Here is a 14,022-nt window from a genome sequence, read left to right on the forward strand (position 1 = left end):
CCTGCTGTGCTAGCACTGCAGGAGGAAGATTAGCCTATTGAACTGTGGCACCGTGCTCGCTTCGGCAGCACATATACTAAAATTGGAACTGTGGCACCGGCCAGATTTTATTTTTTTTTACTACTGTATAGTATTTTATAGATTACTTATCCCATTATTTCTTTATCCAGTCTTCTGTTGATGGGCATTTATGTTGATTCCATGTCCTAGCTATTGTGAATTAAGCTGCAATAAACTTTGAGGTGCAGAGAGCTTTTTAATTTGCCAATTTAATTTCCTTGTGTAGATTCCAAGGAGTAGGATGACTGGGTTGTGTGGTAGGGATGCATACAGGTTTCTGAGGAATCTCCAAACTGTCTTCCATAGTGGCTTTACCAGTGTGCATTCCCACCAACAGTGCATTAGTGTGCCATTTTCCCACCTCTTCACCAGCATCTGTTGTTAGTTGATTTCTATATGTAAGCTATTCTAACCAGGGTGAGGTGAAACCTCATTGTGGTTTTGACTTGCATTTCCCTGGTGGCTAGGGATCCTGACCATTTTTTCATGTGTCTGTTGGTAGTTTGGATTTCCTCTTTTGAAAAATGTCTATTTAGGTCCTTGGCCCATCTTTTTATTGGGTTGTTTGTTTTGTTGTGGTGGAGTTTTTTCATCTCTTTGTAGATTCCATTTGTTAATCCTTTATTGGTTGCATAATTTGCAAATATTTTTCCCATTGTCGGTTGCTTCTTCACTTTCCTGGCTGTTTCTTTTGCAGTACAGAAACTTCTCAATTTGATGTAATCCCAATTGTTAATTTTGGCTTTGAATGTTTGTGCCTCTGGGGTCTTTTCCAAAAAAATCTTTTCCTGTGCCAATATCTTGCAGGGTTTCTCTTATATTCTCTACTAATTTGACGGTATCAGTCATAGGCTTAGATCTTTAATCCCTATTGAGTCGATTTTTGTGTAAGGTGTAAGGTAGGGGTCTTGCTTCATGCTTCTGCATGTGGAAACCCAGTTTTCCCAGCACCATTTGCTGAATAGACTGTCCTTGCTTCAGGAATTGGTTTTAGCTCCTTGTTCAAATAGAAGTTGGATGTGGATGTTTGGATTGATTTCTGGTGTTTCTATTCTGTTCCACTGGTCTATCCATCTGTTTCTGTACCAGCATCATGCTCTTTTGATTATAACTGCCCTGTAGTACATCTTGAAATCTGGTATTGTGATGCCTCTGGCTTTGTTTTTGTTGTACAAGATTGCTTTAGCTATTTGAGGTCTCCTGTGCCTCCTATGAATTTCAGCATCATTTTTTCAAGATCTGAGAGAATATCTTTGGTATTTTGATTGGTATCACATTGAATCTATAAATTGCCTTTGGGAGAATGGACATTTTGATGATATTGTCTCTTCCAATCCCATGATCATGGGAGATTTCTTTCTTTAAGGTTTTGTAATTATTATCTAGGTATTTGATTGTTTTGTAGCTATTGTGAAGGGATTCATCTTAGAATTCTTTCTCAGCCAGCGCCACAGCTCACTTGGCTAATCCTCCACCTGCAGTGCCGGTACTCCAGGTTCTAGTCCCGGTCTGGGCACCAGATTCTGTCCCGGTTGCTCCTCCTCCAGTCCAGCTCTCTGCTGTGGCCAAGGAAGGCAGTAGAGGATGGCCCAAGTGCTTGGGTCCTGCACCCACATGGGAGACCAAGAGGTAGCACCTGGCTCTGGGCTTCAGATCGGCACAGCAAGCTGGCAGTAGCGCCCATTTGGGGAGTGAACCAATGGAGGGAAGACCTTTCTCTCTGTTTTTCTCTCTCACTATCTAACTCTGTCAAAAAAAGAGAAGTTCTCATCCATGGCATTGCCTGTTTATACAAAGGCTATTGATTTTTGCATATTGATTTTATATCCTGCTACTTTGCCAAAATCTTCTATTAGTTCCAATAGTCTCTTTTTTTTGACAGGCAGAGTGGACAGTGAGAGAGAGAGAGAGAAAGAGAGAAAGGTCTTCCTTTTGCCGTTGGTTCACCCTCCAATGGCCGCCACAGCTGGCACGCTGCGGCCAGTGCACCATGCTGATCCAAAGGCAGGAGCCAGGTGCTTCTCCTGGTCTCCCATGGGGTGCAGTGCCCAAGCACTTGGGCCATCCTCCACTGCACTCCCTAGCCACAGCAGAGCTGGCCTGGAAGAGGGGCAACCGGGACAGAATCCAGCACCCTGACCAGGACTAGAATCCGGTGTGCCAGCACCACAAGGCGGAGAATTAGCCTATTGAGCGACAGCTCCGGCCCCAATAATCTCTTAGAACAGTTCTTTGGATCCCATAAAGAATCATATCATCTGCAAAGAGGGATAGTTTGACTTTTTCCTTCCCAATTTGTATCCCTTTAATTTCTTTTTCTTGCCTAATGTCTTTGACTAAAACTTCCAGTACTATATTGAGTAGCAATGGTGAGAGTGGGTGTCCCTGTCTGGTACCAGATCTCAGTGGAAAGGCTTCCAACTGTTCCACATTCAATAGGATGCTGGCCTGTAGATCCCTAACAATATTTTTTAGATTTCTAATTTCCTTTTCTTGTCTTTGGTTTGACTGTATATTTCCCTGTACTCTGTCTTCTAAGTCCAATATTCTCTCTTCTGCCTTACTTAGTCTGTTTTTAAACCTCTCAACTGCATTTTTTGTCCTATTGATTTCTTCATTTCATTTTGATTTCTCTTCAATATCTCAATTTCATGTTCTATTGGATTCTTCATTTCATTTTGATTCCTCGTTAAGATTTCATTTTCATGAGAGAGATTTGGATTTCAGTAGCTTGTGTGTTTGCATTTGATCACTTCTAAGTATTCTTATCATCAATTTTTTGAGTTCCATTTCTTGCATTTCTTCTATCTCATCATCTTCATAATCTTGAACTGAAGTGTCATGTTCTTTTGGGATCATCAGGTTGTCTTCCTTATTCTTGTTGCTTGGATTACTGCATTTGTTGTTCAGAATTTTTGGAGATATTCATTGGTTTCTTTCTTGTGTGTGAGTTTTCCACTGTGGTGGCTTTTCTTGTTGTACTATGTCTCTGTAGATAAGTGAAATGTCTGCTTTCACTGAATCTCTAGAGGCTTGTTGTGAGTGTGGCCAGAGAGCTCTGTTCAGTTCTTCATGGTTATGGCATGCCTAAGGTGACACACCCAGGTGTTAATCAGAAGGGAAGTAATTCTGCTCAGCTGAGCTGAGCTCCTCTCTTCAGTGGTGATCAGTGCCTGAGCGCTAGCCCCAGTGGGTATAATATTGTAATATTCATTGGCTCTGTCCTAAGGACCACAAAAAGGATCTGTGCAGTCCTCAGTGTAAGTTCAGATTCCTATACAATGTCTCTCACTGGGTAGTCAAGGCCACCCAAGCTTGTAGCATCTCCCACTGAGACTATTCAAAGTCAGCCACAGCATGAGTTCTCCTGCACATCCTCAGTTTTTTTTTCACAGTGTCGGTTCAGAAGCTCCACACATTCAATAGGTCTTAGTCTCCTGTTACTACTCCCCACCAGAGTCAGATTTCTGCTCAGCTGATTGCTGGGCACAGACATGAGCTGGCCAGCTGGTATGTATGTCCAAAATGGTGCCCACTCTATTGGCTCATATGGCTTTGTAATGTGATTGGAGAGAAACATGTTTGTACCATCCCTTTATTTTTTCTCTCCTCTAGCTAGGCTGTTCTCTCCCCTAGGGAGCTTCAAGCCTCGTGCCCTCTAGGCTCTTCCTGGCACTTTTCCACCAGTGTCTTGGGCTACTGCGGATTCATCTCACCTCACTTTCCAGCGCTGATGTGGAGGCTCTTGGCTGCTGGAGTCCCGAGCTGTGGGTGCCCACGCTGCAAACCTTGTCCCTCTCATTTTGGAAGTGTTTCTGCAGCTGTTTTTCCCATAACACTTCCCTGAGACTACACTATCTCCACTTTTATGAAACCATATTCTCCTGGACTAGGTCGGTAAGCGCCCTCCCTATTCTGCCATCTTGGAACTGCTGAGAGTCAAAATTACTGTTTTCTCCTCTGATGGATTTTGTCTTTGAACCATGCCTCTGTGTCTTAGTTGAGTGTCTGGTCCTTCAGTAAATACCTAGTGGCATATATCAGGTGGCGTCTCAGAACTCTGCAAGTGCACAAAGAGTGGCAAGAGTTCAGAGGCGTGTAGTAGATCTCCTCTTTTCAGCAGGGAGGAGGGTATGATCACCCCTGTTGGTGTAATCAAACACTCACCTCCTCTCTTCCAAGGTGGTCAATGCCCCGGTTTAGCCCACAGTGGGTGCAGCACTCGCCTGCACTGCCACGCGAACCACATAAAGGATCTGTGCAGTCCTCATGTGAACATGGACCCACTACCATGACCCAGGCCAGCAGTCAGGGAGCTCTGAGCCCTTGGCACCACACTCAGTGATTGCTCAGAGACCCAGTTACAGTCTGTGCCCTAACATGTAGTCACAGGACTCCCACAGTCTTTGTACACAAGGTTCCCATGGTCATGGGGGCAGAGGATCTGCTGCTCACAATCCCACCTGAGTACCCAACCCCTCTCAGTCTTCTTAGCTAGACTGAAAATGGGAAATGTGGGTTTTTCCCTCTGGTAAAATCCCTGGATCACACGTATGCACAACAGCCAATACAGCCATGACTCATTTGAAAATGGCAACTTATCCCTGTGTGTTGCATGGCATGCACAAAAGCCACCACAGCTGCTACTGATTTCAGAATAGTGGCTTTTCCCCATCCATTACCCAGTGAGTGCACCCAAGCTTCCACAGCCACTACTTCTGTCAAGACGGTGCTCTCTCCCAGCTGGTTGCCAGGTGCAACTGTTGGGGGATGGGGAGAGAGAAATGTGCCCATTTTTGTTGTGTTGGGGGGTACACTGTCCCTGTTTGAACTCCAAGCCACATTCACACCAAGCTGTCACTCCAGCTGTATCACCTATGGCACGGGTTCCTGCAGTCTGCTCTCACCTTGCTCTCCAAAGCTATCACTTCCTCCGGCTCTTAGCTGCAGGGGTTATATGTTGGGTGCATCTGCACCTTCCATGTGGATCCACAGCATCCCTCTTTCTGCTGTAGAATTTCCCTTGCAGATTTCTCTCCAACACTTCTCATGTGAATGCCCTTCCTCCACTTTTTGGCTACTGTTTTTTCCTAGCCTAAAGCGGTATGTCCTTTCCCTATTCTACCATCTTAAGAATATCAAATAAATAGTTTTTTTAGAAAACCAGAATGAGAGATTATGCCGTTCCAATTGGAATGCTTATTATCAAAAACACAATAAGAATGGGAATAGTAGAGGGAGGAGGAAGAAGATGGGAGTGCAGGTGGGAAGAATCACTATGTTTCTAAATTTGTGTCTATGAAATGCACGAAGTGTGTATACTTTTGTCCTCCTGGCTACTAGAGCTGCCTGGCTCATCCTGGATGGGGAATGTCTCCTTGCCGGCACCTGACAGCTAGACTGTGGTAGCCAGGAGGACAAGGGTGACCCAGCTCCCGAGCTGAGGTCCTACTTCATGCCACAAACCTTGTCTGAGGAGCTCTATCAGCAAGATCATGTAGGAGACAGGCAGCAAGACCATGGGGGATGAGTGGCAGTCTGTCTCACAGATCACCTCTACTTGCTACTCCATTGTGGAGTCACTGTCTCAGGAGGGACAGCCCATCCCAGAGAGCAGAGACCTCAAGGGAACCCCAAAGCCCAACGCTGAGCGAGAGCCTGGGAGGCTGTCAGAGAAGATGTTGCACCTGGAGTCCATGCTCAGGAAGCTGCAGGAGAACCTACAGAAGCCTGACAGGGCTGCCCTGGAGGAGGAGGTGCAGAGACAGAGGCACAACCATCAGAGGCTGCAGGTGAATCAGAGAGCACAGCCATCCACCTGCTGTGGGCCACCAAGCAGCCAGGTTCCCCCATGACCAACCTTGCCTGAGGTGGCCATGGACCTGCCTGGGCCCTGCCAGGCCTGGGCCCTCCTCAGGAACCCCTCCCTGTGCCGACCTGCATCTCAGCAGTGCTCCCACTCCCTGGCCTCTTGTTTGGTGGCAAAGTTGCTGCACCCATCCTAGTTTGTAAATATTCTGTGTAGAAGAGATTCAGGGAGTAAAGAAGCCACTGCCAAGTAAAAAAAAAAAAAAACCACCAAAGGTCAACCAACATGGCGTACCCATCTCAGGTAGTGGACTCAACAGTGCACACACTCAGATGTGTGCCTTCCTATCAGTTATGTTCCTAGGGTTCTGGGCCCCAGGAGGAGGAAATATAGAGTCTCAAGGGCTGAAAACTATGCTGCAGAAAAATTGTGCTCTGAGCATTTCAGGCATGGAAAGCCAAGACACTGTGGCAAAAAATGAGCTACATGAAAGAACTCTGTGAGGGAGATCCCGGTGGAATGAAGGGGCCATGAAAGAAGGAGGTACCTTTCTCTGAAAGGAGGAGAGAACTTCCACTTTGATTATGGCCTGGTCTAAATAATGTCAGAGTTTGTGAACTCAAGAGGCTTCCATAGCCTTGGCAGCTCATGACAAGAGCCTCAGGTGATCACTGACCTCATAAAGAAGAGTGTCAATGGTTAAATCAACAACAGGGGTCACTGTGCATTTGCTCCCCATGAAGGACCTCTATCCTTAATGAGTTGTACTATGAGAATTAACTGTAGGACTAGTCTTCAAACAGTACTTTATACTCTAAGTGTCTGTGTGGGTGCAAACTGTTGAAATATTTACTGCGTATATAGTTTTTCTTCTGTATATAAAGATAATTAACAATGAATCTAACATGTGATGGGAGAGGGAGTGGAGGTGGGATGGTTTTGGGGGTGGGAATGTGGGTTTGGGGGAAGAACCACTATAATCCAAAGTTGAACTTATGAAATTTATATTTATTAAGTTGTGCTCTGAATCAGAATGTTAGATGCTAGTCATTCTGCCCACACTGAGCGAGATGGAAGTGTGAGGGGACCCCCCCCCCCAATGCTGCTATCATCCCCATCTTTCTTTCTATCCTTGTCCTCCTGATTCTGATATGGAGATAAGGATTGGATTGGATTTTTGGGAGCACTCCTATACATCTTTTTTGGCCCAAGTTCTCATCCCATTGCTTATCACCAACAACCGGCCCAGAAGTCCCTCTCTGGTTTCTCCCATCTTCCTCACTAATGAAAGGGACATAGCAACTCTGGTTACCTCATATCCATGTGGAGATATAAGTGTTGTGAAAGGACTTTAGAAAATGAGTTAGCTTGGGAATGGCGCTGGGGTGCAGTAGGTTAATCCTCTGCCTGTGGTGCCAGCATCCCATATGGGTGCCAGTTCTAGTCCTGGCTGCTCCTCTTCCAATCCAGCTTTCTGCTATGGCCTGGGAAAGTAGTGGAAGATGGCCCAAGTGCTTGGGGCCCTGCACCCATGTGGGAGACCTGGAAGAAGGTCCTGGCTCCTGGCTTCGGATCAGCATAGCTCTGGCCATTGTGGCCATTTGGGGAGTGAACCAATGCAAGGAAGACCTTTCTCTGTCTCTCCCTCTCACTGTCTGTAACTCTACCTCAAATAAATAAAATCTTAAAAAAAAGGAAATGAGCTAGTTGAACTGGGGAACTGATGTCTTCCCACATCTCCTGATTTCTACATCACACCTCAGTTCTAGGTGCCAATATTCTAATGCCTACTAATAGGCCAAGGTACATGTTACTCCAAGAAGGACTATCATATAGACCCATTTCTTCTCTGTCCTGTTTCCCTTGATTCCTATTGAACCTATGCCATCGAACCATTTCCCTGATGGGTGGGGCTACTCACTGCCCAGGTGGGTGGGGCATGTTTATGTCATAAGGGACACTGTGACAGGGGCTGGCCTATAAAAGCAGCGGTAGTCCTGGACCCTTACCAGTCACTGGTTCTGACTGTTAGGAGCCTCTCCTATCAACACGACAGATAAGCCTCAAATAATTCTTGCCTCCCAATGCTGTCTTCCCCCTTATTTCTTATCTTCCCACCGGACTGACCCTCCTGATCCTGTAGCACGGCCCCACCTGTCTGGTTCCACCCCAGCCTGACCCCAATAGCTCTGTATTTGAGCCTTACCATCCTGCTTTTCCATACTGGCCTCATCCTCCTCTGGACCCTCCACTCCAGCCCAACTATCCAAGTCAGCCAAACCATTGTTGCTTCCCTTCTGTCCCTTCACACCAGGCAAAAACCCCGGATCCTGCATCTTGGACTCACCCTCCTCCTAGTGCCCTCCCCACGTCTGACTCTCCTTTTCTTCTTTCAGACCCTCCTCCCGGTCCAGTATTACAAGCCTTTTCCTCCCCTGCTCCTCCTTACTGGCCCCACCCTCCCTCTGATCCTGCACCCCAGCCTAGCCCTGCCCCTGCACCTCCAGCTCACACTCCTGGGCTTCCACAAAAGTCTCATCCTACTACTAATTCCTCACTCAAACCTCATCCCCCCACTTATGCTGAACACCAACCAGGCCCTTCTTCTGTCTCTAAACATAAGCCCCACCCTGCTCCCAAGCACAAGCCTTGCTCTCCTGCATCTAAACACAAGTCAGCCTCCTCCAGATGTTCCTCTCCGCCTTTCTTTCCCTTATGGCCATGATCTTCGTAAATGCCTTCTAGCACTTCTTGCACAAAAGCCTCACCCTTCTCCTAGCCTTTTACACAGACACCACCTTCCTGTCACTGCTCTCCACAAGCTTTGTCTTTCCTCCAGTCTTTCTCCACAGCACCACCTTCCTTCTCTCTGGTCAACATGGCGCCAGCCTCTCATTGCACCTGTACACCAACCTCCCCCTCCCCCTGGTCCCCCACCCCGCTCTCAGCGTCTGCTGCTTCTCTGTGCCATCTTTGCCTTTACTCCAGTCTTTCTCTACAGCGCCACCCTCCTTCTGTCCCCTCACGTCAGTGCCAGCCTCCTATTGCAGCTGTACACCACCCTCAACCTCCTCCTCGTCCCCCACCCCACTTTCAATGTCTGCTGCTTCTCTGTGCCATTCTTGCCTTTCCTCCAGTCTTTCTCCACAGTACCACCCTCCTTTTGTCCCCTCATGTTGGCACCAGCCTCCTATTGAACCTGTACACCAACCTCAACCTCCTCCTGTCCCCCCACCCCACTCTCAGAATTCTGCTGCTTCTCTGTGCCAGCCTCACCTGCCTTCTGATCCTGCCCCCAAACCTCGCCCTCCTCCTGCTCCTCTCTCCCAGCCTCAGCCTCACCCTCCTTCTGACCCTCTGCCTCACCTTTCTTTTGCTTCTCCCTGCCCGTCCACTGTGCTTTTCCTCTACTCCACCCTCACCCTCTGGCTGGTCTTCCCTCTCCACTTCAGACTCCTTTTGAACCTCTGCTCCAGCCTCATCCTCTTCCTTGTCCTCCTCCCAAGCCTCACCCTCCTTTTCTTTCTCTGTATCAGCCATCTCCACTTTCTGTTCAACTCCAGCCTCAAGTTCCTGCTGTCCCCACCCCCCAGCCTGTCCTTCCTTCTGTTCTGTCATTCCAGCCTCACCCTCCTCCTTATTCCTCCATCTCGGCCTCATGCTGCTCCTCCATCTCACCCTCCTGGCCATCCTCGCCTTTGCTCTGTACCTTGATGCTTGCCTCACCCTCCTTCTGCTCGTCCATCTCAGCCTGACCTTCCTTCTGATCCTTCCTTTCCTCCCCACCCTCCTTCTGGTCCTTCTCCCTAGCCTCACCCTCCTCTTCCTCTACCTTCCCTCTTCCTCTCATTCCTCCATAGCAACCTCAACCTTCTGTGCCTATGCCCTGTCTGCCCACTTGCTCCCACACCAGCCTGATCTTCCACAGAAGATCTTCCATATAGTATGACCTCTCAGCTCAGTCTTGCCCTGCCTCAGGCCCATCAAATTCTAATCCTCTCATCTACTCTCCTCCCAGTTCTCCTTACTTTGTCACCTTTTTCCTTCCATGTCAAATGACACTACTTCCCAGCATCTGACTTTATTCACTCCATGCCCAGCACTTCAAGACTCTATTCCTATCATACCTAACCTGCTCATTGCCCTGTTATCCTACCTGTTTCTATTTGGCCTCTATGTTATCCCCAACTCCTCCTAACAACTCTACTTACTAGTCCTCTATACGCCAACACACCCCTACCCACTTGTGATCCAGTCACCCCATCCGTACCTACTGGTTCACAAATATAATCCTGGAAGGAAGTTTCCTTCCCACTGTGACAATTCTGCCTCTATGTTATCCCCAACTCCTCCTAACAACTCTACTTACTAGTCCTCTATATGCCAACACACCCCTACCCACTTGTGATCCATTCACCCCATCCGTACCTACTAGTTCACAAATATAATCCCGGAAGGAAGTTTCCTTCCCACTGTGATGGTTCTGGTGAAGCTCACAGTTCTGAAGACTGGACTCCCAGAAGCTCAATGGTGCCTATAGGGGATGTGGCACAATGGCACATCATCCCTCAACCAAATACTATTTGGTTCATTACAAGACCCTTTTCCATGATCAAATCCTGCTTATGTGACTAAAGTATTTTGCCTTCATCCCCACTTGGTTCCTCTTAATACACTAGAGCAGCTTTAACAATCTTCTTTTCTCTGAACAGGCAGTTAGATCCTCTCCCACCTGATCAATGTGCTTTCATTAGCCTTTACCTTACAACGAGCAGATCAAAATGCAGGACCATAATGGAGGGAAGAATGAGGGGGAGTCATCCCCTCTGTTCTCCAGGAGGGTAAGTTCTGTTGATCTGCACTGAGTTAAAGTGAGTAAAAGAAATGGGGAGCCCTGAGAACTCACCTACAGGGCATGAAGATTCCACTGTAGGCAGATGGGGATGTGTGGTTTTTGTTTGTTGTTGGTTTGTTGGGGGGGGTTGGAGTTGGAGGGTGGTAGTTGTAGTTGACTTGATCTGGTTGTGCTCAAACTTTGTTGTTCCTTTTAATCTTCAAATATAACAAAGTACAGAGTCCATAGACTCTTTTCCAATAATCTTGAATGTACACGTTGCTGAATAAGCATGACAGTCTCTGGCATTGCCCACAGAAATCTAACTTTTATAGTAATTTCCATCTCCTTAGAATTTCAGAAAATCCCTGTAGCAGGCATGCAATGGAGAGGAGGAGTTACTGATTGGCTGGTGGACAATGACATCGTTATTTCCCAGGATGAACTCCGTGAACATCTATGAACTTCCATGGATGATAGCCGATTGAAATTCCATTTACTCCATAGAGAACTTGAGGCACTTAAATGTTGATTCCATTGGATAGATGACATTTAGAGATGCAGTTATCTTTGGCTGGGTTTGCAAGATTGATATAATGAATAGCAACTCTCCATGCAATATTTTCCAGGGCAGAACCAGTTGGCTTGTTCTATTTGTTTATAAAAGTAGCCACATGTCAACACTGATGTTTCAGTGGAGTTCTCAATTCCCCTGAATTCAGAAGGTTGATTCTCTTATTGATAGCCTGTCTCCACAGTTGCTACCATGGTCATACTGTATCACATCTCTACAGTAAAACTCTTCAGAGTGTTGCAACGTCATCATAGAATTTGATAAACAGGCATCCCAAACCTTGAGAGACTCATCCAAGCAACTGTCATCACACATCATGCAACTGTAAACTGGGGCTTTGATCAAACGTTTGCTTCTAACAGGAGTATCATGCTGTGCGATCTGTAGCACTTGGTTGCTATTGAGGTCCTGAATTTTGACACTGCTACATCAAAATACATCACACTGATATGTATATACATATATATACATACATACATATATATGTATATGTATATATATATATATATATATACATATATATATATATATATATATATATATATATATATATACAGAAACCTTAAACCCAAGGATTATCATCAATCCTGACATGGCTGCATGAAATCTCCAAATCCCTTGAAATGTTATTCTTTTCCTCCTTTGACATTTTAGATGAATGGGTGTGAAAAACTCCAAGTTACTGAGAATAGCAACAGGAAAAGATTATGCTCTCTACATGGTTGCATAATAAGGTCATTATAAAGTGGGTATCAATATTTTGTCAGAAGGGAAAACAGTCTAGTTCTGGAAACAGCCAACGTTCGGGAGTTGAGCCTACCACCAGCCAACGGCCAGGAGCTGAACCTACCACCAGCCAACAGCCAGGAGCTGAGCCTACCACCAGCAATGTTCCAGAGCTGAACCTACCACCAGCCAATGGCCAGGAGCTGAGCCAACAACCAGCCAATGGCTAGGAGCTGAGCCTACCACCAGCCAACAGACAGGAGCTGAGCCTACCACCAGATAACAGCCAGGAGCTGAGCCTACCACCAGCAATGTTCCAGAGCTGAACCTACCACCAGCAACATTCCGGAGCTGAACCTACCACCAGTCAACGGCCAGGAGCTGAGCCTACCACCAGCTAATTGCCAGGAGCTGAGCCTACCTCGAGCCAATGGCCAGAAGCTGAGCATACCACCTGCCAACAGCCAGGAGCTCCCCCACAACCCTGCCACCTGCCCCAGTGCAGAGCAAGGATTGAGACTCTGAAAGCAATTCCAGTAAAAGTTAGGACACGCATCCGATCAACTTTAGGATTAAATAGGAGGCAAAAATATAGTCCTGCTATTTCTAAGGCCCACCCTCACCAAGTGTCCGGGCCCCACTCAACTCCCCAGGAGTCCCTGGGCCCCTGAACACTGCCCACCATCCAGCCAGGAACCCCTGAGTTACCGGGCCCCACTCATCAACCTTGGACTCCCCTCAGCTCCTGTGTCCAGGATTCCACACTGAATGCTGGGACAGCCTCCTCTCCAACCCCTGTACAGGGGCCCTGCCCACTATCCCGGACCCTCTAAGCCCAACACCTGGGACCCTGCCCACCATCCAGTGACACGCCTCAGCTTCAATCCCTGGGACCCTGCCCATCCCCCTAGAATCTCCTCAGGTCCCTGATCAGGAACCACCCAAAGCCCCTGGGCTCCGCCCACTACCACAGGACCCTCTAAGCCCCATACCTGTGACCATGGCCACATCCAGCCAGGACCCCCCTTACGCACTATCCTGGGACCCTGTAAATCCTAAGCCCAGGGCTCCTCTGACAACCCAGTTGGGACCCCTAAGCTCCCGGACCGCGCCCACCATACCAGGACCCTTTAAGCCCCCTGCCCCATCCACCAGGACCTCTCTCACCCACTAACTGGGGCTCTGTAAGGCCCATGCCTGGAACCCCGCCCAGCGCTCCTGGACCCACCTCTGCACCTGTGCCTGGGGCCCTGCACACCACCCAGTTGGGACCTCACCCCCCTCAACCCCTGGGCCCCGCCCACTATCCCGGGACTCACCCTGGCTGCTGTGCCCGGGCACCCGCCCATCCCCTCAGAAGCCCCTCGGCCCGGGCTCAGGACCCCCCTCAGTCCCGGGCCCCGCCCACCACCCCGGGACCACTCCTCACCCCGCCCCGTGCTGGACCCGCGCTCCTAACGTCCCCAGGCGCCTTAACAAGCACCGCCGCCTCACCCTCGCCCAGGAGCGCCGCCCTGTCTCCTGCTTCTGGCCCATGGCGGCCGCTCTGGTGGGGAGGGGCGCCGCGCCAGGAGCGGCCCCACCGCCGAGCGCTTCCGGGTCAGAGGGCGCGCGACGGGACGCGCTGGGGGCAAAATCGGAGGCGGAGTCCAGGGCGGGAGCAGTGCTGGGCGCGGGGCTGTGGCGGGGTCTTCTCTGCTCGTGGCGGCGCCGTGGAGGAGGCCGTGGGCGACCTGAAGCAGGCGTCGCCCTGCATGGCTGAGCCCCCCTGAGGGGCGCGGCCCCCAGCACCGCCAGGGAGGCCCGGCAGGCCTGGCCCGAGGAGACCCCCCTCCCGCCGCCGCCCCGGTCTGGCTTCATCTGAGGACCCTCAGGCCGCCCTGATGGGAGCAGGAAGTTGGGTGTAGGAAGGTCCTGCATTAGGAAGAGCAGGAAATGCTGGGACGTCACAGCGTTTCTCAGGGCCTTTCCCCCGGATTTGCCATCTCTCCATCCTCAGCCTGTCTCCCTGCCTTGTGC

The sequence above is a fragment of the Lepus europaeus genome, chromosome 20, assembly GCF_033115175.1.
Source record: "Lepus europaeus isolate LE1 chromosome 20, mLepTim1.pri, whole genome shotgun sequence".
Lineage (NCBI taxonomy): Eukaryota > Metazoa > Chordata > Mammalia > Lagomorpha > Leporidae > Lepus > Lepus europaeus.